The sequence below is a fragment of the Balaenoptera physalus genome, assembly GCF_965194825.1.
Source record: "Balaenoptera physalus genome assembly, chromosome: 7".
In the NCBI taxonomy this organism is placed as follows: Eukaryota; Metazoa; Chordata; class Mammalia; order Artiodactyla; family Balaenopteridae; genus Balaenoptera; species Balaenoptera physalus.
Genome location: NC_138886.1, coordinates 10,734,667 through 10,759,287, shown reverse-complemented (window position 1 = coordinate 10,759,287; position 24,621 = coordinate 10,734,667). Strand labels below are relative to the sequence as shown.

At 36.2% G+C, this 24,621-nt stretch overlaps 1 protein-coding gene and 1 long non-coding RNA gene across 5 annotated transcripts in view; one reads left to right on the top strand and one right to left on the bottom strand.

Moving 5' to 3' along the window:
- Positions 1-24,621, bottom strand: part of NR6A1 (nuclear receptor subfamily 6 group A member 1) — a 213,379-nt gene that overhangs the window by 122,603 nt on the left and 66,155 nt on the right. The window lies entirely within an intron of this gene.
- Positions 1-24,621, top strand: part of LOC309663636 — a 48,897-nt gene that overhangs the window by 7,627 nt on the left and 16,649 nt on the right. The window lies entirely within an intron of this gene.

Genomic DNA, 24,621 nt, shown 5'->3' with positions numbered 1-24,621 from the left:
AAGGCATTTTGAAAACAAAGGTTTCATTTTTTTCCTTGGTCTGTAATAAAGGTTATGAAGAATATTAAGACGGTAACGGCAGACAGGTAGCAGTGGCCAGAGTAATTAAAATGTTCCAGAATGGTATTCAGTGTTATGACTACATGTCAACCTCCAAATCTACCATCAAATAATCAGACATGATAAACATGAATATGAGGTCCTTCAATTTGGATGCATTCTCAACCCATCCTATGCCTGCTAGGCGCAAGAAACTGGGTCTTAGGGTCAAGTGGACATGGGTTGGAATCCTGGCTCTGCCACTTATTTACTATGTGATCCTGAATAAGTCACTTCCTCTCTTTGTCTCAGACTTCTCATGTATAAACCACAAATATTAATGCCTTCCTGACAGTCGTTTTAAGGTTCAAGGATCATATATATAAAAGATCTTGAACTGCTCCTGGCACATTGGAAAACACCTTGGAAATGTCAATTCTGTGAAAACACAGTAAGGGCTTGAGGTTCAATTCATTGTCTGAGACTCTTCCCAAACACAGAGAATGGAAATAGAAGGGTTCCAGGCTGATTTACAGCACAGGCCATTCTCTGTTTAAATTTTAATTAAAACAAACATGAAGATGAAAGCTGTCAACACTGCACAAAGAATCTCACAAAGTCTTAGAAACAGAAATATTAGATGAACTGATTGAATGAATATAGGAAAATTATCATTTGAAAAGTGAGGTGGAACATCAGATTTTAATATCATGAGGTGTATTTAATACTGATACTAATTTAATGTTATTACGTGTATAAGAATCATTTTCTTAAATTAAGAAATAATATTTCCTGGAGACTTTTTTGGAATAAGCTTTCTACTAATTCTTCTTGGTGATTAAAACAGAAACATGAAAATTCTAATATTACCTATGACTAAGAAATTAAAATAGCCTCCTGCAGGTATGGGAAAGAAAATTCATGTCTTTTAAAATCAAAGCCATACACTTGAAACTAACACAACATTGTAAATCAACTATACTCCAATAAAAATTTTTAAAAATAAAATAAAACCAAAGCCATAGAAGGAATTCCTAGGCAAGATCTGTACTACATCTGTACACTCATTTTAAAGTTGAAAGTAATCTAACAGAAACTAGAAAAAGTAGGTGTTTCTTAATGATGATGCCAAATAACTGAAAAATGTTGAACATGCCACAAAATCTTTTCAGAGTACGAAAGGCAAGAGATTTTCCAAAGCAAACAGCAGAACAACATATAGGGGAGATAATGTGGTACAGTGTAAAATCTGAAAAGGTAGGTTCATAATCCCAGAAACTGGCTGGATTAGATATGACATGAAATTTTAGCTCTGCCACTATCTACCTAGGCGATTTTTAACAAAGTCACTTCCAAGTCTTTGTTACCAGTGGTGGTCCAAAAAACGTATCTATACTGGAGGCTAAATGACAGATAGCAATTTCGATTTGCAAGGGGGTATTCAAATACTTATCAAGCACAGTGCTAGACCCAGGTTGAATGATGAACAAAATAGATACAGAAGCTGCCCTCTTGGAGATGATAAGCTATTAACTGAGATAACCATGGTTAGAGGCCATCTCATTTAAAAAATGGTAGGGATCTGAGTTCAGAAACTTTGAGAATGGACCCAATGATTTGGAGAAACTGCCGTGCCATCCTTCGAAGCTGAACTAACATAGTTCATAAGAATATGAAAGAAGGTACACCCTCAGCTCCGTTTGATTCAAGCAAAGAGAGATGCTAAACTACAAGACCTTAATGGATTTCAAGCCATTATGGAAACAAAATACTGGGTTGGCCAAAAAGTTCCTTCGGTTTTTTTAAATAAAAATAAAAGACATTTTTCATTTTCACTAAGAACTTTATTGAACAACGTATTCACCGTTTTGTTCCACTACCTTCTGCCATTTTTCAGGCAACTTTGTAATTCCATCTTCCCAAAACTTTTTAATCTTTTTGAGCAAAGAACTGTTCCAGGTGCCTTTTACAGTCTTCCACGGAATTGAAATTTTTTCCATTAAGAGAATTTTGTGGGATTTCCCTGGTGGCGCAGTGGTTAAGTCTCCGCACTCCCAATGCAGGGGCCCAGGTTCAATCTCTGGTCAGGGAACTAGATCCCACATGCGTGCCACAACGAAGAGTTCGCATGCCTCAACTAAGGAGCTGGCAAGCCACAACTAATGAGCCCGCCTGCCGCAACTAAGACCCGGCGCAACCAAATAAATAAACATTTTTTAAAAACAACAAATTTAAAAATTAAGAAAAAGAGAGAATTTTGTAAAGACCAAAATAAATGGAAATCCGAAGGTGCAATGTCTGGTGAATACGGCGGATGAATCAGAACTTCCCAGCCAGCTGTAACAGTTTTTGCCTGGTCATCAAAGAAACATGCGGTCTTGTGTTATCCTGATGGAAGATTATGCGTTTTCTGTTGACTAATTCCAGATGCTCTTCATCGGGTGCTGCTTTCAGTTGGTCTCACTGGGAGCAGTACTTGTTGGAATTCATCGTTTGGTTTTCCAGAAGGAGCTCATAATAGAGGACTCCCTTCCAATCCCACCATATACATAACATCACCTTCTTTGGATGAAGACCAGCCTTTGGTGTGGTTGGTGGTGGTTCATTTCGCTTGCCCCACAATCTCTTCTGTTCCACATTATTGTACACTATTCGCTTTTCATCACCCGTCACAACTGGTTTTAAAAACGGAATGTTTTTCTTATGTTTAAGTAGAGAATTGCATGTGGAAATATGGTCAAAAAGGTTTTTTTTGCTTAACTCATGTGGAACCCAAACATCAAAGCAATTGACATAACCAAGCTGGTGCAAATGGTTTTCAATGCTCGAATTGGATATTTTGAGTATGTCGGCTATCTCCCGCGTGGTATAACATTGATTGTTCTCAATTAATGTCTCAATTTGATCAACTTCAACTGGTCTACCCGACCGTGGAGCATCGTCCAGCGAGAAATCTCCAGCATAAAACTGCGCAAACCACTTCTAACACGTTCGATCAGTCACAGCACCTTCTCCACACAATGCACAAATCTTTTTTTGCGTTTCAGCTGCATTTTTACCTTTCTTAAAATAATAAAGCATAATATGCTGAAAATGTTGTTTTCTTCCATCTTCAATATTAAAATGGCTACATAAAAATTCAATTTTGACAAGCTGTTTTTTTAAATGCACGCTGATACGAAAGCTGTCACAATACAATCTAACAAAATCGTTTCGAATGAGGTTAAAGACAACTAAGCGCTACTAGAACCATCTTACAGAAAAAACCTAACGAAATTTTGGCCAACCCAACACCTTCAAACAAACATAGGGTGGTTTTGGTTTCACAGTGACCATTACTCAGATCTGTGGCGAACCACTATCTCATACAAAAATTCAGTCTCCTTTTGATAGGTGATGATTAAAAACAAGAAAATTTCTGGAGGAGAAAGAGTTAAGGGTGTCTGAACACTGAAAAACAATCCAGGAGCAGACCGTGATACACTGAAGCATTAGATGTGATACATATTTCCTTCACTCCCTTCCCTAAGACTAAATTCTTAGCACTTACCATTTCCTTTAATGGCGCATGCTATGACATCATGACCACACAGCTAGCTAGTACTCAACCCATGACTCAGCTAGCTCTTAGCAACCAAGAATATTTCAGACATGGATGATAAACATGAAAAGAAGGCAGGGCTAGGGCTAGAGTCACAACCGGGCTTCTGTAACAATTTATCGTACAAACTAGTACCATGTCTATGAGGTATCTAAATATTAACCTCTCTTCCAATTGGAATTTAGTCTTTGTTGTCATAGGACTATATAAGAAGTTGCTGTTAACAATAAAGTATCTCCATATACCACAATGGCACAATGTTATCTCCACAGAATCTGAGGCTCCCAGTACCTAAATCCCAATCAAGAAATTCCCATTCTGGTTCCTTGACACTTACAGAACTTGGGTTTCCACACAGATTTTTTTTCCCCACCAGCAAGGACCCAATATCACGTGTATTTTGCTTTTCCTTTGTTCACTGAATATCAAAGTCAAGTGGAAAAGAGAGCTGGCAAATGTACTCCGAACAAATTAGACAGTTAAATCAAAAAGGAGGCTCCCAACCTGGTCATCTGTTACTATGACCTAGATTTTGTTAGAAGTATCTCCATTTGGCTTTCTAATAGCATTACATTTTATCAGGCTCACTTCTATGTATAATCCTATATTACTAGAACAGACAATCTCTTCTGCTTGGCCACTTAAAAGCTTCTAGGTATATAGTTCATTCTTTCAAAGGCTATCTGTTGAATGCTTAGTATATGCCAAGCGTTGTTGTAGGCACTGAATATACAATAGCAAACAAGACAAAGGTCCTGTCCTTCAGCATCGTAGTCACAAAGATTGGAATCCAGTCTCAGCTTAAGCACTCACCGACTGCGTGACCCAAGACAAATCTGCCTCTCTGAACCTTAGATACCTCCTCTAGGAGAAAAAAGGGAAAATAATACTACTTCAAAGAACTACTGTGAAAAATATGTTTGTCAGTGTCTAGCATAGTGCCTGGAATACCACAAATGTTTGACAAACATAGCTAAAGTTTTACAAATAGTGGATATTACTATTATCCATTCTGCTTTTATATCCATGTATATGAGAATCACTCTAGTTTAAAAAAAAAATAACAGGTTTCAAAGGCTTATGTATATCTTAAAATATTTATTTCAGATATTAAGAGCTAAGCAGAGTAAGATCCACTAATGGATGAACTGCTACTTCTGATTATTGAAAAGTTTCTGGCTGTATATGCTGAACACAAGATAGCAAGAATACTATGAGAAAAATACTGTGAGAAAAATACTTTGAAGTTGGGATGTTAATGGTGAAATGGATCACTGCACTCACACAGATTTCAAAAGGTAGAGCACTTTATCTCCAGCAGTATTACTATTTCAGTTTATTTAATCAGAAATTGTATACAAGAAACGTAACTAAAATTTGGAGGGACTTCCCTGGTGGTGCAGTAGTTAAGAATCCGCCTGCCAATGCAGGGGACACGGGTTTGATCCCTGGTCCGGGAAGATCCCACATGCCACGGAGCAACTAAGCCCGTGCGCCACAACTACTGAGCCCGTGTGCTGCAACTACTGAAGCCCGCGCGTGCCCTAGAGCCCCTGCTCCGCAAAAAGAGGAGCCACCCCAATGAGAAGCCCACGCACCGCAATGAAGAGTAGCCCCAGCTCACCACAACTAGAGAAAGCCTGCGCGCAAGCAACGAAGACCCAACACAGCCAAAAAAAAAAAAGATTTGGATTCTCAAGTCTACCATAGCCATCAAGCAGGGCAAAGAAAGTATGTCTTTCCCCTAAAGATCATTATGGAAGTCTCATAGAGAAAGAAATGTCTCTGAAAGAAAATTCCTGGTTGACTATAGTGATATACTTTATAAAATAACTTATTTTTTCATCTTATAAAAATAGTATGCTTACTGAAGATAGACTGAGAAGCACAAAAAATATGAAGACAAAAAGTTATTCATAATCTAAAAAAAAGTTATTCATCATCCCACTATCAGATAAGATAACCACTGTCAATAAATTTCCCTCTAGTCTTGTTTTGTAGTTATCTATTAGTGATTTTTAAAATACCAGGAGTTTTTGTCATTATATTCGTAACACCTGATCTATATAGAAAATTTGAATTAAAAAAATGTAAAGAAAATTTGTCACCTATAACCCCACTTACAGAGAAAATTCTTATTAATATCTTGGTGTAGTTCATATACAATGGAATCAATTCTTTATATACAATTTTATATTCTAATTTGTTCCCTTATAAGCATTTTTTAAAGTCTGTAAAAATGACTTTTTTTTAGATATCCAGGTGGTTTCCAGTTATTTTCTATTATAAATAATACTGTAGTGAACATATTTATACAGAAATCACTAACTACATTTCTGATAATTTTTTTAGTTTGACCAATTTACACTCCTACTAACAGGAACTGATAGCGCCTGTCTAACACTAAGCTCATGAACACTGAGAATGTGCTATACATAATTAGCTGGTACCCAAATATAATAAAGTTTCCATTTCTTCAATAATGAAAAAAGAAGAGTTCTAAAGGAAAATTCAAAGTGAAATAAGGACAGGAAAATAGAAGAATCTTCCTAGTAAGATAAATTATACACCCTTGAAAATGATAGTCAGTTGACAGAAATCTTGAAAACCTTCCAAAAGGATAAAGGGAAGTTGAACATTAGGCTCCCCAAATCTCAGAAGTAAAAACAAATCAAATCAAATCACTCTATCTTGTAGATGTGTTCATTACTTGGAAACAATGACATGAATCAAGAATTAATCCCACCTTTGGGAGAAAAACAACATGGAAAACTGTGGTGATAAATTAAAATGCACAAAATCAGTATTTTCACATCTGAATTATTTTCAAATTTTAGGAGTGAGCAAAGAGCATTAACTATGGATATAAATTTTTGGTTTCCCAAATTTATAATAGAAATTACTATAAATTCTTTTTTTTTTTCTTTTTTTGGCTGCGTTGGGTCTTCGTTGCTGCACACGGGCTTTCTTTAGTTGTGGTGAGCGGGGGCTACTCTTCCTTGCGGTGCACGGGCTTCTCATTGCGGTGGCTTCTCTTGTTGCGGAGCATGGGCTCTAGGCTTCAGTAGTTGCGGCACATGGGCCCTAGAGTGTGTGGGCTTCAGTATTGTGGCACGCTGGCTTAGTTGCTCGGCAGCATGTGGGATCTTCCCGGACCAGGAATCAAACCCGTGTCCCCTTCAATGGCAGGCAGATTCTTAACCACTGTGCCACCAGGGAAGTCCTATAAATTCTTACCAAGACAAGAAAATAACCAATAATATCACTTATTCAACAAAGCTTTACTGAATGACAACTTTGTTTCAGGTACTCTTATGTATAAGAAGAGATCCAAAGTCATTAAAAAGAGTTCTTTCCTCAAAAAGCTTGCCTTTAGTATGCTTCCCAATCTGGCCCTCTTACATCACGTAACATTTGCCCTGCCTAATTGCTGAAACATTAAATACTTCAGGCCATGACTAGAAAAAGGAAAACCTTTGAGGACACACACTGTACTGAATGATCAACTTAAAAATCAAAATTTCTTAAGAAAGAAAAAAAAAGAAGCCCAAAGTCAATAAAAACCAATTGAATAGATTCCACTTACATGGCCTCATACCAGCACAAAGTAATGTTTACCCAAGTACCTACAGTCAAGAGGAATTCAAGCACTGACAGGAAGAAAAAAAACTCTTACTTCCCACAGAATAGCTAATAAAATTACTATCATTTTTCATTTCTTTGTAATTTTCCCTGTAAATCCTGCCTAATTTCAGTCTGACAAGACGGATCTCTCCTTAAGAGAAAATGACGCCCCAGGTTTCCTGCAGATATTTGAGAGTATGTATATCACACAGAAGAGAAACTGTCACAGTAACTGCATGGTCCAAAAATGAAAGCTGATCAGCTCAGTGTAAAAGGTCAGATTTCTGGTAAAGCTTCACATCTGCTAAGACTTTGATACTTATATATACCTAATATGTTTCAAAAATACACCCTCCACAAATAATAGCAAATAACATTTATCAAGGGTCTACTACATGTCAGAACCTGTGCAATGTTTTTCTAAACATGTCATTTAATAATCACAACCATCTAAAGAATCCGGTACTGTTATTAGCTCCTATTTTACTGATGAAGATACTGAAACTTGGAAAGCTTGTCCACTGTCAAAACTGCTAGGAAACAGCACAGTCCAGATGACTGGTTCCTAGGGGAACTGCTCAGTTCACTATAGCAGTTTGATTTTCTGTGGTTTGGTGGGACTTTTTTTCCTCCTTTAAAATTTTTCCTGACAAAGACTAAATTTTTTTCTGCTTCTAACTTTGAAAAGAACTAGTTTCCAGGATCACAAGAATATGGGACAGTATGATGTAATTTTACATATGATGAAAATAGATTTCTGAATGTCAGCAAGTATGCAGTCTAAACTATGCATGGAACTTTAAAAAATAGCTAGATATCATTTATTTATTAGGCTTCAAGTCTCCAGAAAAAGTAGAAAGAACTATATAATCTCTCTTAAAAATTTACTTAAGTATAAACAATATAGTCTAATTTGGAGAAATACATTCAGTGTGTGCTAAAATAGACTAGTGTCCATTGCACCAATGCTCTATGCTTATATTGTAATGTTATTTAAAAGGATATATAATATCTTAAAAGAATGGCATCTCTGGATTATTATACGTGAATGTGAAAGCCTGTTGTAAATAGTAAAGCAAAATTATCATTAACATTATTTTAAGGCACTTGTTCTGCTTTAACAGTTCCTAGAAATTCATGGTTACCTTTTGATAACAGATAACTAGAATTCACCAGAAGAGATCCTTAATTTTGGGCAGGCAGTAAAATGTAGAGAAAAAAGCAGAGACAGTATGAAAACATGGGTTTAATCAAAGAATTTCTAACTAAAATTCTCTGAGCCTCAGTTGCCTCAGCTGTAAAATGGGAAAATACTAAGTTCCTCATACAGCTGAATGAGAGTCATAAATGACAAAGTGTCTCACTAAAAGTCATGATTCATTCATGATTCACTGTCAACAAATACAGATTGGGAACATGAAACAGTATGATCAAGAAAAAAATTAAGATGTGTATCTAGCTTGGGAGCAAACAGTATACCTAGTTTGGGAGCAACAAGGAAACGGATGTGACTTAGGAACTAGTGTATTAGGGCCCCATAGTGAAAGCCTTTGTCAGGTGAAAGCATTTAGATTTTATTTAACTGCAGTCAGGGCATCAAGTTTTAAAGTAAAGTCAAATTTGCATTTAGCCACTGGGTGGAAGGTAAATTAGAGGTGGGCGAGACTGGAGGCAAGGAGAATACTGAGGCTACTGCAATCATTCAGATGAAAAAAATGATGGTTTTGACCACAATAGTGGCAGTAAAGACGCAAAGGCTGTCACATGCTACAACACAGATGAACCTTGAGGGCATTACGCTAAGTGAAATAAGAAGCCAGTCAAAAAAAGACAAGTATTGTATGCTGCCACTTATATGGGCTATCTAAAGTAGTCAAATTCATAGAAACGGAAAGTAGAATGGTGGTTACCAGGGGTTGGAAGAAGGGAAAATGGGGAGTTGTTTAATGGATACAAGGTTTCATGTTTCCAAGATGAAAAAGTTCTAGAGATCTGTTGATCAACAATATGAACATACTTAACACTAATGAACTGTGTATTTTTAAAAAGTTAAGATGATAAATTTTACGTTATGTGTTTTTTACCACAGTTTTTTTTTTTTTTTTAAAGATGCAAACGGGAAGCCAGGGCTTGTTTTGTTTTATTTTGACATTTTGCTCTATTCAACCTCTGAGCAATTCTCTTGCTGTTTTACTGAACTGTAAAATAACTATGGCTAAATGAGATCTGATTTGCAGGGCACCGAAGTTCCACTTGACCTCAAGTATCTTACCCTATTTCTTGTCATGCTACTTACTTAACATTTCCTTCATTAAAATTGCTTTTTAAAAAAGCATGCTTAAAATATTATTGAAAAATAACTCAAAATGTGAGAAGTACTAAACAGAATAAAAGGTAAAACCCCACCAATTCTCTCACAACCCTACTCTTGACCCAAAGTATTATTGGTTTGGTGTGATTCCTTCCAGACCTTTACTGTAAATTTTAAAAAGTTATCATTTAAGGCCACTCTTAAGTGACTAACTCCAAGTCATTAACTAGAAATGGTCTCTTAACACAAGTCCTTGAGCCCTATGCTTCCCCTCAAACTTTTAAACCAAGCTTCTGCCTAGCTTTTTAAAATTTGTGTTTGTTCCAGTGTAAAAAGTAAAGCACACTCATCTCAAATGTACAGTTCAATGAATTTTTACAAAGTGAACACACTTGTGGAACCAACACCCAAATCAAGATATAGAGTATTACTAATACCTCTCAGAAACCTCCTTTGTGCCCCCTCACAGTCATTATATCCTCTCAGTAAACGTAACCACTATTCTGACTTCTATCACCACAGATTAGTTTAGCCTATTTTTGAACTTTACATAAAGGTAATCACATATTATATAATCTTTTGTGTCTGGCTCCTTTTGCTCAACATTTTGCATAGGACATTCATCCATGCTGCTGCATACTGTGATAGTTTGTCCGGACAGTATTCCACTTTACAGATTATACCACAACTCATTTACCCATTCTACTGTTGATAGATATTTAGTTGTTTCTAGTTTGGGACTATTACAAATAATGCTGTTATGAACATTCTCATAAATGTTCTTTCAGCATACACTTTATCCATTTTTGTTGGGTATATGCTTAGACATGGAATTGCTTATGTTCAACTTGCAAAGGTACTCCTGAAGAGTTTTCAAATGTTTGCACCAACTTACACTCTACTTCTGCTGGCAGAAGTTGAGTGTTACAGTTGTTCTCTCCAATGCTTTAAATGGTCAGTTTTTTTGTTTGTTATTTTAATTTTAGCCATTCTGGTGGCCATGTGGTAGTATATCATTTTAAAATTTTTTTCATTATTCTGATATCTAGTGATGTTGAGTACCTTGGGCCAGAGTTTGATAGGTATTTGGGAGGTAGATTTAATAAATCTAAGTGACCAACCGATTGAAGAGAAAGAAGAGAAAATCTAGAATGATAGAAAAGGGAAATATATTTAGGAAAGGAAGAAGGGACAGAAAAACGTACTCATTTCTGAAATTATTAGATTCGACTCTGCCAATGGAAATGGGTGAGACACGAGATTCAAGACTTGAATGCAACTACTGAGGCTCAATGGGACACATAAAGGTTCTCACTTTAAAAAATAATTTAAAACAAACAAAAATCTCCAACACCACATCTTAGGTGGTAAAGAAAATAAACTTACAATCCAAAGGAAGCAAGATAAAGATACACTAAAGTGCAGTATTTCAAAAACAGAACCTCATAGATGCTTATGATTTTCCCCACTATAACTTCTAGAAATTCCTGTGAAGATAACAGAAACAAATCTATAAAGAGTGATGAGTCCAGCAAATGGAATTAAAGAAAAATTCAAAGCCTTAATAAAGGACAAGTTCACTAAATCAGATAGACAAGGATCTCCTGTGTTCAGACAAGAAGACTATCTGTGACACCTCAAGTTTCTCTATTATGAGAACATGAAGAAGAAGAAAAGAAAGGCTCACAATTAATCAACAAACTATGTGAGGATTAAAGACGAGAAACAGATTTGGAGCTAGGCTCAGTCTTCTGAGATTCACCTCATCATTGGAATATCTATAGCTAATTATTGCTTCTCTTTAAGTATTATGTGGTATCAAGAGCTTGGGGTCTGGAGACAGGCAAACCTGTATTTAAATCCTAACTTTCTATCTCTCCCTAGCTATTTTTTTTAAATTTTTTATTTTATATTGGAGTATAGTTGATTAACAATATTGTGTTAGTTTCAGGTATATAGCAAAAATAGGCAAGAGACCTCCTTAGCTATTTTACTCCAGGCAAGTGACCATCTCTAGCTTCAGTTTTCTCATATCCAGAATGAGAATAGTAATGATCCACAAAACTAATGTGAACATTAAATGAGATAATACAAAGTAAAGCACTTAAATACAATGCCTGACCCATAGTTAGGCTCTCCATAAATGTTGGATATTATCATCTGCAAAATGGGACCAATTCACATACCCATTAAGATTGAAAAGTAAAGTGACATGTATAATGCCTAGCTATAGGAGGCACACAAATGGTAGATATTATTATTACCCCCTACTTTTAGGGAACTCTGTATCATTCAATGTCAAACTGCATATGAAATGGTATAGTGCACTGATTAAGAACACAATGGGTCTGAAACTCCTGAATTTAAATCCTGGCTCTGCCACTTAGCTATGTGATCTTGGGCAAGTTATTTACCTTACTTTGCCTTCCTGTTTTTATCTGTAAAATGGAAAAAATAATAAGCATCTATCTCATTGGACTGTTGTGAAGATGAGACAACCCTTCTTTTTAATTGCTTTATTTATAAAGCTCTAAAAACAAAACCTGGAACATAAGTACTATATAAGTATAAGCTGTTATTATTTTAATAGCAGCAGTATACATGTTTTGTCTGAGACTTCTGAATCAAAGAAATGGGGAGGGAATTCCCTGGCAGTCAAACTCCATGCCTTCACTGCCAAGGGCCTGGATTCAGTCCCTGGTCGGGGAACTAGGATCCCACAAGCTGCACAGCACGGTCAAAAAAAAAAAAAAAAAGAATTGGGGAAATAAGTTTGGACATAAACAATTTAACATTCTTCTTATGGATAAGAGAAGCCCAATGAAAATATTCATATACTCATCCTCAAAAATGGAGGGAAAAAGGCTGAAAGAATAACAAGTTACACACAAGAACTGTTATCACTACTAAGGAAATATGACCTCATCTGTCCAGAAATAGTTAGGGGGAAGAAAATGTGCTTTCTGGCTCTGCCCTAACTGTGCAACAATTCAGATGAAGGAAGCCTACACTGCACAGAGAGAAGGAAATAATTTTTCCTATTTTTACCTTACAAGAGCCTGATAACCAACAGAGCTACCTAGAGAGACTGGTGCATCCTCCTATCTTTTTTAGATAAACGAAAGACTGCTTAGAACAGAATAACCAATTCTGGAAGCCTTCTTAGAAATGTCTTTCTGCATTATTCTGACATCTTTCCACACTCCACAAATCTTCATTCCTGGGCAAGTCAGAAGAGGTATCTAAAGAGGCAAAAATGCCAGCGAGTAGCATACTTTAGAATTAAAAAGAAATCCCATGCTTGTTCTTAGGTCACGATGTCAATCCTGTGGACTGGTTCTTGTAGCTAACTCACAAAATGAACAAAATACTGAACTGCGTCGACACAAATAAAATCAGTGAATTGTAGCTTATCTGTTTAAGAGTTTATGCCTTCTACCAGACTGTGGGCTTCTTGAAAAAAGATCTTATTCATCATTAGCATCTAGTACATTGCCCGGTACACACAGAGAGTTCAATAAATGGTGACTGAATTTAGTCATTGAGCACCTCCCCTTGTAAAAGGTACTATGTTAGGTGCCAGAGAGCCTGTAATGGTTCACTTATGTTGATGCCAAAACATTTTAGACTATTTAAAAATTAAACAAGGCCAGATTTGGTTAAGGAGCTGCAGGGGCAGTTGCACCCGCTCTCATCCCAGACTTAACTCCGAACAGCAAGGCTACCCTCCTCTGCATGCCTGTGGAAGCAAATTAAATATTTCCCTCAAATGATGGAGAGCCTCTTCCCATGCAGCTCTGGTGTGGTGTTCTTTCTGCTCAGCAAAGGAGGCAAACTCCAGAATCTCTGGTCATAAAAATGTGATGTTAGCAAGAACAGGTGCTGAGTAAGCCTGGTACACTTCCAAATGAAGTCTTGCCATCTAGAATTCTGAATTGAGGATGCCAGACTCAAGACCATCTGGATTTGCTCCTCTGGCTTTGAGCTTTCTCTAAGAGAGGCCGGGAGAAAGTATGCTGTTGCCAGTATGTGTAATGTGTAATTGCATACTCAAATACTGTACTTTGGATAAGAGTCCAAGACTTGGCAAATGGATGGAATGTAGCACGTGGAACTTTCTGAATAGAGAACCATGCAAAGGGAAGGGTTTCCTCACAAAACATAAACTAGGCAAGGTGTGAATTGCCCCCCTGTGTCACATTTTGGAAAAATTCACGCAGGATAATAAATACTTGGGAGTTGGGCGGGGCGGGGGGGGGGGATGCTCAGAAGTATGTGAGAGGCAAAACAGTACCATTACCTCAGAAAGCAGTAAGTTTATCTAACAATAATTCTTTATTTCCCCTCCCCCGATGAGATAAATATGTGTGATTATAATTTGGTACATACAGAAAAAAATATCAAGCTGTGGACTCTGGCAGACAGACGGTGTTGAAATTAAACAGTGTGAGCTCTGGCAGCTGCACTATGTACTCTTTCAAATTCTGACATCATTACTCTGGTAAGGGCCCTGTACCAAGTTGGCGTGGGTTCTAATGTGGTTTAGAGAGAGAGGTTCTTGCCTTTTTTAAAAAAGATGACCTACAAATAGTCTTTTTCATACAACAGGGAAATAAGTATTTCCCTTTACCCCAGATTTTGTTTTAAAGGACAAAGCCATGTTGCCAAGGTATTAAGAAAGTGTTAGAAATGATTCTGAGATTTTAAAGGCCACTCAATACAAGCTCTAAAAAGACATCTAAAACAGTACATGAATGTCTCTTAAACTAGTGATTATCCTTTTGTGGTAATAAAGAGTCAATTACAAAGAATGCTAATTTTCTTCATATTTATACTCTGACATTGGCAGCTTAGGTATCCTTTGGAGGCCAAGAATGGGGAGCCCTCCCTACTTCAGCCATAAGAACTTGGACAAGTTACTTGACATCAGATCCTCAGTGTCCTCAAATGCTAAGTGAAATAGTAACATCACCCCACAAGATACTCCTCACAATACCAAGTATATGGCAAATCCTCAATAAGTATTAGATAGACTTATGAAAGAGCCTTTAAAATTGATGCTTAATTAGAACTTAATAGAGCTAAGTGGTCTGACTTTTCTCCACTCAGATTCAAGAATGGAAAGAATTTACATATAAGCTGGTTTTAAGATCAAGACCAGATTTGTCCTCTTTCACCAAGTGATATCACAAAAACAAGATTTCATTCTCCTCTCCAGTAACATCCAATAAAACACAAAATTCCAAATACGAAAAATGACAGGTTAAAGAAAAGAGAGAATAAAAAACCACCTGTAGCTCTCATAAAGTAGATATAATTTGACTTGTTTAGAGTGACAGGATTTTTCATTTCATTTTTATCATGAAACATTTTAAATTTTCATAAAAACAGTGATAATAGTAAAATGAACTATCAACTCCTATTCAACAATGATCAAGATTTTGCCACATTTGCTTCAGAAAAGATTATTACTATTTTACTTTTTGAGGTATAATTTACATACGGTAAGGTGAACAAACCTTACATAAGTCTGATTAATTTCTACATATGTATACATACATGTAACTACCACCCAGAACAAAATTATGGAACATTTATAGCAGCCCACAGATTCCCTTGTAACCTTTTCCTCCCAATGTATCTAATACTCTGAACTCAGATAGCATTATTCTTCACTTGTTAGGTTTTCTTTTCACCATTAATAATCAGATCTAGGCTTTACTTTTCTGTTTTCTTAAGTAGTTTGCCAATGTCTATTTCAATCGTACATTTTTTGGCCATAATGATGCCATTAAACATAAGAAATTTATGCAAGACTCAAAGTAGTAATAGTAGAAACAGGCAAAAGACCTAAAAAATGTAGTTTAAAATAAAAGAAGTCTACATATTTAGAATGCCTGTAAGCCCTCCAACATTTTAAAGGGGGCAGAAGACTGAGAATGCTAGCATAAAAGTGACCAAAAGGAAAAGTGGAATTCGTTTTGATTTAAATAAATCCTAAAGAAAATACAGTAGACAGTTTTTAAAATAAGGTCTGTACATTTCTAAGCCATTTTTAAGAGAACATTCAACTGAAAATTTAAACCCTTCACATGTTGATTTTTATTGCCTATCAGTGTCTGAATAAATCCCACCCCAATTACATTTTCTTTAAAGTTCACAACCATTTTAAGGTCATGCTCTCATGCCTAAAAGCTGACATTCTTCCTAAATGAGCCAGATCCCTACACAATATTAGACCTAGTACACATACAAATTTAAAGCTAATCAACAGCTTTTTCATGCGGTAAAGTCCTATATTTGGTATGTACATATCACCACCTGTCAGTTACTGTATAATTTAGTATTTCAATCAAATGACACAACCTAGTTGATCTGATATATTTAGCAATATGCACCACTGTTAAATTAATATAGTCATGTGACTGGACAACATATATACTAAATTACTTTGGCATATGCAAACCAACCAATTCTAGGGTCAACTGGAAAACAGTGGAGTGGGACAGCATATCTCAGTGCAGCGACAAATGCAATAATCACTACCTTATCAGAAGTGTTGTTGGAAGCATTAACTAAGATAACTCAAAGAAAGGGTGTTACTTCTCTCACCTCCTCAGCACTCCTCACCCCCTTCGATTTACATGGACTAAGCTGTGATTTGACAGAAATGCCCCCTCCTCACCTCCACATCCTAGAGCAGCACAAATATTCTACTTCTAAAAGCCATAATTTTCACGAATTCATTTGTGTAACCAAGTACCTCTGAAAGACTTAAGAACTGAACTTTGGGATAAATTCCTTTAGTCGGTTTGCTTTCATATAACTTAGTTAAGTCTCCACTGGAAATAAAAATTTGAGATGGTATTAAGAAAGCCCCAAAGGGAAGAACTCCAGCCCTAAGTACTTCCTAGAAACAAAAAGATAAGCTGAGGGTATATTAGGAAGCAAAGATACCCAATTTGCATGTGGCTTACAAAGAACTGACAACTAGTCTCCTTCCTCTACCCAGACCTCAAGTTTCCACTCACAATGCTAGCTAAGCATTTATGGTTAGTCCCTTATACAGATGTTACTCTTTAAATAATCTTTTTATAGAGACTATACAAAAATAGAACAATTATCATACTGGCTGCTTCTGATCACTGTTTATTTTGGAGACATAAATAACCCCCTGCCAGCTACTGGCTTTATTGTGACTGACACCTTATGGAGGGCACTTTGATCTCCAAATTGATTGATTAAGCTGCAAACTGACTATCTCACGTAAAAAGATTAGCAAGCTTAACTTTTACAACCTTCTTCCATCTGCCTTTATCCAAAAAGTAAATGTAGTATCAACTCAAATCAGCAACCCCTCCCCAATTATCTTATCATAGAACCATCTCTCAGGAGCCAAAAAGGGTACTACTTAATCAACACTAGCAATATAAACAAAAATCTTCACCTTTTTCATTGCTTTTCAAACCTAGGAGTTGAAAATAAAACATCTGAACCCACTCCGCTCCACCAAAACAGATGCATACTGCAACTTTTAGAGTAGACAGATTATAGGGTTATTAGTCACATCTCAAAAGGAAATATTAAGCATATTTTTAAAACTAACTTAATATTTAAATGATTTCATTTATATACTATTTAGATAAACAATGAATTAAATTTAATTCACTGTTAATAAAATATGTTTATATAAATATTTATCAAGTGCCTGATACATATCTGAACAAAATGCTTGTTTTCAATGAGTTTACACAACTGTAATACAAGGTACACCATGAGAAATGTTATAGAATCAAGGAGGAAAGACGAGATACCAGGAAGACGTCTAGGAAAGCTTTAGGAAAAATCTGGCATTGGGAAAATAATTAATTCTACCCAGTCCAGCCCATATTGCTTTCACCCCTCTGAGCAATTAGGCATATACTGGAAAGTCTGGCAGCAGACAGACCAAGGTTCTGTGACTTTGAGCAAATCACACCCCCTATTAGAGTCTCATGTATAAAGTAAGTGTAATACCAAATACCTGGCAGAACTGTTGTGAAGATTAAATGTGAATGATTTACATATTTATATAGATTTTTATATACTACATATACATATATAATACATATCTATATATTTTATCTATTTATACAAACTTTATTGTAAATATATACTTACATATATGTGACATGTTGAATACAGTATATTTATGTGTGTGTGTGCATATATGTATATGTACATAAAATCACAATGGATGGTGAAATGTTAACTAAGCCTAATGTGGTAATCATTTCACAATATATGTACATCAAACCATCATGTTGTACACCTTAAACTTACACAGTGATATATGTCAATTATTTCTCAATAAAGCTGGAAAAAAATCACAAGGCCTGACACTGAAAGGATGCTCAAGAAAAGGAAGTATTATAAATACCTACTAAACACTGAACCCTATGCAAGGTACTATTCACCTCTGCATCTGGACAGTGCTTGATATGTTGTTTAACTGCTAAGTTTCCCCAAGATCATAAAAGAGCAAATCCCATGTGATTTACTTCTTATCTACCCACAAAGAGAATAAAACCACACATAGTAACACATGTCCAACTGCTATCTGTTAAGTAAATTGAACTAACTTCGTTATAAAAAGGTAACTGAACAAACAGAAGGATCAGCAAGACTCAGAAAATACACGATGTTTACCATGAGAACATAAAAAAACTGACTTTTTAAGTATAGCAGAAAAAAGAAATCGTTAGATATATTATTTAGGCAATTTATATTGATTGATCAACCTATATTGAGCTCCACTACGTGCAAACTAAGCCCTTTGGGGATCCCAGAACAGGCTGTCTTCTCTCCAGCAGCCTACAGCAGCCCTCTGAGTCTGAAGGGATTAAGGAAGTTTCCACCACTTGCCTAGAGTTTCCTAACATTTGGAACTCCACAGTAGTGGTTCTCAAAGTGTGGTTCATAGATGTCCCCAAGACCCTTTTCACAGAGTCTGCAAGATCAAAGCTATTTCTGTACTAATTATAAGACATTATTTGCCTTTTTCACTTGACATTTGCACTGATGGGGCAAAGCCAATGTTAAGTTAAATCGCTGGCCTTAGCGCTGATTAAAGCAGTGGCACCAAAATATACTGATAGTCATGGTATTCATCACTGCCACACACTGGGGGGTACAGGTGCAGCAGGGGAGGGGGGAACCCAGCCATTTTAACTGAAGAATGTCTTTGATGAAGCAATAAGATTTATCGGTTTTATTAAATCTTGATGCTTGAGTACATAATTTTTTTATATTTTGTGAACAAAATGGAAAGTACACATAAAGCAATTCTACTGTACACTGGCTGTCCCCAAGGAAATGCACTTTGAGCTACTGTTTGAGTTGTATACTCAACTAGCCAATTTTTTCATGGATCACCAATCTACTTGAAAGAACAACTAACAGAAAATTATGGTAATTCAGACTTGGATGTTTGACAGATTTTCTTGAAAATGAACAAAGTGAGCATGTCATTTCAAGGAGAATAACTGACAGTCTTTGTTGCCAATGATAAAATTCAAGGCTTTAAACAAAAATTAGGATTTTGGAAAATTTATATCTGCCACTGTGTGCTTCACACAGCTTCCCAATATTTAAAAGTGTTTCCAGGGACTTCCCTGGCTATCCAGTGGTTAAGACTTCGCCTTCCAATTCAGGGGGTGTGGGTTCGATCCCTGGTCAGGGAGCTAAGATTCCACATGCCTCACGGCCAAAACACCAAAACATAAAACAGAAGCAATATTGTAACAAATTCAATAAAGACTTTAAAAATGGTCCACATCAAAAAAAAATAAATAAATCTTTTAAAAAAATAAAAAGAATAATATATACAATTATCTGAAGAAACTATTAAAATTCTCCTCCCTTTTCCATATATATATATGTATGGATAGAGGCCAGATTTTCTTCGTATACCTCAGCCAAAATAACATATTGAAACAGATAGAAAGCAGATGCAGATACATGCAGATATGAGAATTCAGTTGACTTTTATAAAGCCAGACATTAAAGAGAGCTGCAAAAATATAAAATAATCCCACAGTTCTCACTAAGCTTTCTGGAGAAAAAAATAACTACTTTTATACTTATTTTTATTTTAAAATGTTATTTATGTTGGTATGTAATGGGTTTGTTTTTATTTCAAATGAATTAATAAATATTTTAATTTCTCAGTTTTAATTTCTAATACAGTAAAGTGATAGCTATAATCCAAATAAACAAAAGCTCCTGGAAACCTCAATAATTTTTACAAATGTAAAGAGTTTTTGTATGGCAAGAGATCTTAGAGATCTGACCTTGGGTTTGGTTGACATAATTTTTGTTAATGGAAAACTATGAAAACTGAAGTAACATACAGCACAGTCAAGACTGGGTCTCCTGACTTCAATTTTACATTCATTCTGGACCACGATTCCTGAATTCACTAAGACAATAATTTAGAAGCCCCTCATTCCATTCTTCCCAATAAGCAGGAAGTTTGACCAAATAATTACAATAGTAACAGTAACTGAAATTTGAATGTTATGTCCTAGGTATTTTTATATTGCTGCTTTCAGTTAATTCTCACAACAACCCTGTGATATAAGTACAATTAATTACTAACCTCTACATGAGAAGCAGAAGTTAAACCAGAAGTCAGAGAGCTACTTAATGGCAGAGATGGGATGTGAAAATAACACTTCTAACAGAGAGATACATCAGCAAAAAAGCTTCCTCGTAACTCTCAATCAAAACATTTGTGTGGTCACCAGCAGGGGCATTTAGGGAAATACAGGACCTGTGACTCTGGCCCAGTACACCTTCAGACGCAGACAGAACAAAACACTAGCCTGGAGTATGGCCACACAAATTTAGTTCAACACTAAATGGCAAGAAAACAAGCAAATAGGGAGATGTGCTAGATATATAACCAAGTGCCTCTCTTCCTCAACCATCCAGTGACTCTACCATCACCCATTAAAAAGAAGTGACAGGAGTCAAGGGTGAAGGATTTGTTACTGACACACAGCTGGGGCAGTGAAAACTCCTGGCAGGTGTTCTCTAAGCTATAACTCCTCTCCTATGCAAACTAACCCCCAAGCTGAGTCCTCCTGGCTTTATCACACTGAGGCTCGACAAGAGCCATCATTAGTGTCCAAACTCCACTTTTTCCAGGTTGATGACATGTGTCAGACCTTGATTCCCGGTGCTACTCCTGCCTGCCAACTCTGGGAAGACTTCTGTAATGGCTTTGGGTTTTTAAAAAATACTTCAAGTCACAAGGCAGCAGCTGACACCAACTCCCTCCTGAGGATGGACACTTGGCCAGGAGCCCAAGCTGAAGTGGATTTGGAGATTCTTGATCTTTTTTGAAATCATTCCTAACTTCTCACTGGCAATTAAAATAAAATCCTCCCCAGAGAACAGCCAGAGGTTGGGCAAGCCTCTTCCATCCAGTGGTAGTCACCTTTGATTAGAGAAAAGTGTTAAAGTGTAGCAGCAACTGAGAAATGTCAGAGCCTGGAGGGCCTTCAGAGTTTTGATCACTTACGGCTATTTCTCATTTCATACCATGAACAGTTTCTAAGCCAACACCACTCAGCATTGCTTACTTAGTCAAATGCTTCAGGTCAGCATACCAAACTCAAGTCAATGGTCCGTTTGCACTAGTTCTGAGTGCCTCCCTAAGGCTAAGATGTTTGACTTGCCAGGCAGATGACCTTATGTGCTCTGCAGATGCCCAAGAGGACATTAGGAAACATCCACAAAAAACTGGCTTTTTCATGGTGGAGAGGTAGTGTGGTATAAGTGAACACACAAATGCAAGCACACACACAGAGTCAAGGATTTCAATTTTGATTCGCTGTGTGACTTGGGGTCTTCATTTCCCTTCAACATCTGTTTCCTTATCTATTAAAGAAAGATCTTAGCCTAAATCAGAGATTCCCAAATGTCTGTGGAATGGCTACATCAGAACCCTCCGAGCGCTTGTGAAAACTACAGAACCTATTCCTAAAGGATCTGATTTACTGAGTCTAGGGTGATACCTAGGAATCTGCATTTTTAGCAATCTATATTCCCCACCACCACCACTTGTAATTCTGATGCAAAGTCAGGTTTGGAAATCATTAGACGAAATGACCTCTAAGACTCCTGGTAGCTTTGAAAGTTATAAAACTATAGACTGGAACTTATTTTCTATTCTTTCATCCCAGAATGTTTTCCCCTATCCACTATTAGCATTCCCACTCAAACATCAGGATTGTCTAATTTCAGGTTAGCAATGGAGACATAAGTCTAAGAGCAGTATGTCAAGTATTAATAGCTTACCCAACCGAGTACACTGCTATTTCATTTATGAAAGTAGATCTAAGCACAGCTTTTCTACACAATATACATAGAAAAATAAAACTTTTAAGACATCATATTTTGCAAAGATTCAACTATTTGCTGGAAACAGTCAGGAAAACAACATTTAAAAAGCATTTTCCCTAAATGTTATGAATAACTAAAAAGTTATGGAATTACTATACTTAATTAGTACTTGTGACTCATGATGCCTTAACACAAAGCTATAATCTACCTGAGGCAATAAAAAACTTTATAACAACAGAGGTCAAGTTTTTAAAGCATAAAGTACCATATGATTAAATTTTTAACCCAATAAACTAAAATAGGCCAGAGGAGAAATCAAAGTCCTACATTATTGATACATCAACAGTATTTCATTATAAAAAAGGAAAGATTGAGTCCTCTGATCACTGTTCTTGTTTATTTCATTAACTGGTTGTTGCAAACACATGCCTGTTGCTCTAAAGGACTCTCAAAAATCTCCTCCAACACTTTTCACACACTGTAATAAAACCCAGTATTCTTTCCAGCTCATTCCTTAATTCCCATGAATATTAGCTACTGCATGATTTGGGTTCCTATTTCTTTTACAACTTTCAACGCCTAACTCATTTATGTACTCATTTATCTCAGCTAGACAACAATCCTTGGTACAGAGTTACTTAGAAGAGTTCACTGATTACAGATATCCTGTGAATTAATTTACCATGGAAAAACGGAGTCCTGCTTCCAGTGGGTTTGCAAAATAATCTAAAATAGTAATACCTCAAAACACATGAAGTCACTGTAATTAAGGGATGGAGAATTCAGGTGGCCTCTAGAATATTTTGATAGGCTTTGAAGTGTGCATCCCATAATGCCTTTGGCACTTGACCAATCTGCTATCTCACTGAGTTGGCCTCCCACCTCCTGTCTTCTAGACTCATCTGAAATAGCTGAAGAAACCTGATATAAAGTTGCCATGTCAAACAGTAAAATGTTCCAAGCTATTAAGTTTAAGTTTCTATTCCTACCTCTCAACTCCTTGGTAAAAACCTCAAGCAGGCTAAATATAATAAAGACCAATAATTCCATATACAACTGCAATCTCTGGCACACTCTTTTTTCCCCCCTTCCTAATATTCAAGTAAATACTCTGAATTTAGCAGCCTCCTTTGTAATCTTTGCCTTGAAACAACACAATTTTTCAGCCTAACTTAAAGCCAGAATTAGTAGTCAAAGTGCTGGAATCAGATCCAAACCAAATGGTTGCTGGGCAAGTTGTTGCAGGGAGGCAGGAGATAGGGAACTGCTGCAAAATAAGATAAATTCATTCAAATATTTGTGTTAACTTCTCTTCCGGCAACTTATTTTAGAAAGTTGCTAACTGTATAAGCACAGAGTTACTAATTAATGATTAGTACCTACAATTAGTACAACACTTGATGAAGTCTAAATATCCACTCTTCCAGAGACCATCATTATATTACATCTTTATAGTTATCATTGTCCTAGGTTATACTGCACAGGTTATGCTATAGGGAAAGGTGTGACTAGATGATGGTGAGTCTGCACTACTGCTGGCAAGTAGCCACTCCTAATAAGATGGAGACTGAGATTTCCAAAAGTAGCAATATTACACCAGTGACAAGAGATTGCAAAATCTTGGTCTAAAGCTCTGGTCAGAATTTCTCATCCTGAAGTTCGTAGGGAGGCTATGGATGGGTTCTTAGATTCCATAAATGAAACTCCTTTCAAATTTTTGTGTTTACGTGCATGTATTTAGGGAGAGAATCCATAGCTTTCCACAGAGTTTTAAATTATATATCTAACTTAATCCTCACAATCAATATGAGATAGGTACTAACATTATTCTCATTTTTACAGATTGAAGAAATTGAAGCTTATAGGAGATAAAAACTTTACATAAGGTCACAAAGAAAGTGGCAGAGCATTAATTTCAAAAATGTCTTTAAAACACACATATACATATGTATATTATGTATCAGCTAGTCAGACATTGTTTTAATTATAAAACAAGGTTTTTACATTAGTGTATAAACACTGGAAACCAAATTCTGGGCAAAACACGCAATTTTATTTAGTAACGTAAATAATAGTTGTAAATGATTTTAACAATTTAAAACATTTTGAAATAACTTATATAAAAACACAAACCTGACATGTATTACCTCATTTAGTCCTCAGAACAGTCCTATGAGGTAGATACTATCATTATCTCCATTTTATAGATAAGAAAACAGAGAAACAAAGAGGTTAAATAAGGTCACATAGCTATTAAGTTGCAAAGTCAAGATTCTGGCTCTGAAGTCTGTGCTCTTTTAATATTGCTTCCCCAAACAATTAATATATGAAAAATGTAAACTATGGTCACTTCAAAGGGAAAAAAAATAAAGCCAAATAAAAATCAAATTGGAGAAGTCTATCATGATAAGGTACTTCATTTATTCTATTTAGCACATATAAACCAAGAGCAATGAGAAGAGAGACCTACCAATTATATTTGCATGCTACTTTCACATACATATCCTCCTGTGATTTTCACAGCTGTGTGCACAGGAAGAGCGAGTGCTATTTGTCCAGCATCTTAAAGATGAGTTAACTGATGCTCTGAGGGGTTACTCTCAATACTATTCACCATTATCTGAACTTGCCTGCCTCTAGGATTTCCTGTACAGAG